The sequence below is a fragment of the Grammomys surdaster genome, unplaced genomic scaffold (assembly GCF_004785775.1).
Source record: "Grammomys surdaster isolate TR1022 unplaced genomic scaffold, NIH_TR_1.0 257, whole genome shotgun sequence".
In the NCBI taxonomy this organism is placed as follows: Eukaryota; Metazoa; Chordata; class Mammalia; order Rodentia; family Muridae; genus Grammomys; species Grammomys surdaster.
In genome coordinates this window covers 5,541,722-5,544,840 of record NW_021604698.1, presented here as the reverse complement: position 1 = coordinate 5,544,840, position 3,119 = coordinate 5,541,722, and positions in this window count along the sequence as shown.

Here is a 3,119-nt window from a genome sequence, read left to right as displayed (position 1 = left end):
CTCTCTCTCTCTCTCTCTCTGTCTCTCTCTCTCTCTGTCTCTCTGTCTCTCTCTCTCTCTGCGTGTGTGTGTGTGTGTCTGTATGTATGTACCCATGGAGGTCACAGGACAATTTTTGGGAGGTGGCTCTCACACCACGTGAGTCCTGGGAAACCCAGCTCAGGTTGTCAGGCCTGGTGACAAGCTGAACCATCTTGCCAGGCCTAGCCCCATAGCGTCAAGAGATTGTGCATTGCACACAGGTAGCTTCAGCTTCCTCTGTAGCTGGCTGAGAACCTTGTTGTCTCAATTCTAGTAACTTGATCTCAATGCCTCTTTCAGATTATTACCAGCCCCTCTACAACTCTACATCTGTCATCTATATGCCTACCAATCTTTTACGTTTCTTCTATCAGTTGTTAACCTATCTCTATGTGTATTTTATTGAACTATGATTTGTGATAGTTTGAATGAGAAAGACCCCCATAGGCTCACATATTTGAATGTTTGATCCATAGTCGGGGGAACTACTTGTTGGAAGAGGCTTAACATTCAGGATGAGCTCTGAGGTTTCAAAAGCCCACACCAGGCTCAGTGTCTCTCTATGCCTTCTGCTTCTGGGTTAGCTGTAAGCTCTCAGCTCCTGCTCCAGCACCACGCCTGCCTATTAGCACACATTCTGCTGTGGTGATAGTGGACTTAACCCCGATTAAATGCTTTCTGGCATAAGTTTCCTTGGTCACGAAATGTAGGACCCCAAAGGGCTGCTATGCCCTGGCTGAACCTTTTCGTATGCTGCTGTCTACTAAGTAACATTCTGCGGTTCCTCTAGGATCAAAACATCCTGACTAAGGCATGGTGCCCCAGGAACGGAATTTACTCTTGACATCCTATTGCCCCCCAGTTGAGTTCCTGTTTTTTCCTGAGTTTGTATTTTTCCTTCCCTGGCTTGCTGTATATATATTGAACCTGCTCAGTAAAGGCATTGGCATTCTCCCACAACGAATGACCAGAGTCTGAGTATTTCTTTAATCCCCCAGGCCTACGCCCGAGCTCGGTACCGCAGGCAGCGCTGGCGCTGTCAAGTGGAGGTTCCACTGAGATCGGGAAAGAGAGGAGAACCTGACGGGACGTTCCTGGAAGGAGCCGGCTGGACTGGTTCGGAGAGTGGAACGTATTGGAGAAGCGGCGCAGGATTAAACTGAAAGCAGCGCTACGAGAGTGTGAGCTTTGATCGCGCCATGGGAATTGTGAGTTCCTTTCTACGTGTATTGACACGGGATGATGCAGGTAAGGAATCCTTGTATGAGGTGGAGAATAGCTCCAGCTCTGAGGATGAGGGAGAAATTTTAGAAAAGGAAAAATTGAAGAAATGCAAGGTCAGAAAATGGGAACGGGAGCCTGGAAAAGGGGAAGCGAGAGCGGACAAGCTACTCAGTTCCCCGGTGGCAGCGGTGGCATCCCGGATGGCGCAATGGCCGGGCCCGGGGCATTTCTGCCGCTGCAGCAGCAGTGGTGGTGGGCAGCTGCAGGAGCTGCAGAGGCCACAGTCCGCACCAGCCATACCGAATAAAACCAAGAAAGAGAAAGAACCACCAAAACTAGTGAAAAGTGGAAAAGGTTCAAAAGAAGGAGAAGGACAAGGTATAGCAGAAGTAGAGATAGCCAGCAGGAAAAACAGCCTCGGAGCTGTCCAGTCTTCGACACCTACTAAAATAAAAGTACCACTCCCTCAGCCAATCGTAGTCCCTGTGAAGAAAGACAAATGGCAGAACTCTTCACGGGTTAATGCCAGCAATAATAGAGAACTGCAAAAATTCCCATCTTTACAAGATGTTCCTCCTGTGGATCAAGAGAAGCTTTTCATCCAGAAGCTAAGTCAGTGTTATGTCATCCTTGACTTTGCTTCTGACCCACTGAGTGACTTAAAATGGAAAGAAGAAAAGCGAGCTGCCCTAAGCGAAATGGTGGAACATATCACCTACAACCAGAACATGATCACAGAGCCCATTTACCCCAAAGCCATCCACACGTTTGCAGTTAATAGGTTTCGAACCTTACTACCCTCCTCCAATCCTACGGGAGCAGAATTTGACCCAGGAGGAGATGAACCAATGTTAGAAGCAGCTTGGCCTCATCCGCAGCTTGTTTATGCATTTTTCTTAAGATTTTTAGAGTCTCCAGATTTCCAGCCCAATATAGCAAAGAAATATATTGATCAAAAGTTTCTATTGCAGCTTCTAGAACTCTTTGACAGTGAGGATCCTTGGGAGAGAGATTTTCTCAAAACGACCCAGCACAGAATCTATGTGAAGTTCTTAGGCCTGCTCGCTTACATCAGGAAACAGATCAGTAATATATCTTATAGGTTTATCTATGAGACAGAGCACCACAGTGGCATAGCAGAATTACTAGAGATCCTGGGAAGTATAATTAATGGATTTGCCTTACCATTAAAGGAAGGGCACAAGATTTTCCTGTTGAAGGTATTGCTGCCCTTATACAAAGTGAGGTCCCTGAGTGTCTACCATCTCAAGCTGGCATACTGTGTCATGCAGTTTTTAGAGAAGAACAGCACCCTCACTGAACCAGTGGTAATGACACTTCTCAAATACTGGCCAAAGACTCACAGTCCAAAAGAAGTAATGTTCTTAAATGAATTAGAAGAAATTTTAGATGTAATTGAACCATCAGAATTTGTGAAGATTATGGAGCCTCTTTTCCAACAGTCAGCCAAATGTGTTTCTAGCCCTCACTTCCATGTGTCAGAGTGGGCACTCTATAACTGGAATAATGAGTGTATCATGAGTTTAATCAATAACAATGCAGCGAAAATGCTGCTTATCATGTTTTCATCCTTATACTGCAATTCAGAGCCCTCCTGGGATACATTCTGCTTTCTCTCTGGCTCCTACTGGAGAAACCTCTAGTTCTGCTTTTCCTGTCTATTGTCTGTCCTTGGTGCATCAATCTGTTAATTGCCTATTTTGGTTTTATTGTTTTATGTTAAAAAAGTGTTTATTGGGTATGGTTAAAAATTCAACTTTGATAATAGAAATTTGGTTTAACTAGTAACTCAGGGCTGGAGAGATGGCTAAGCCGTTAAAGGCCAGGCTATAGTGGAAAGAGCACATTTAACT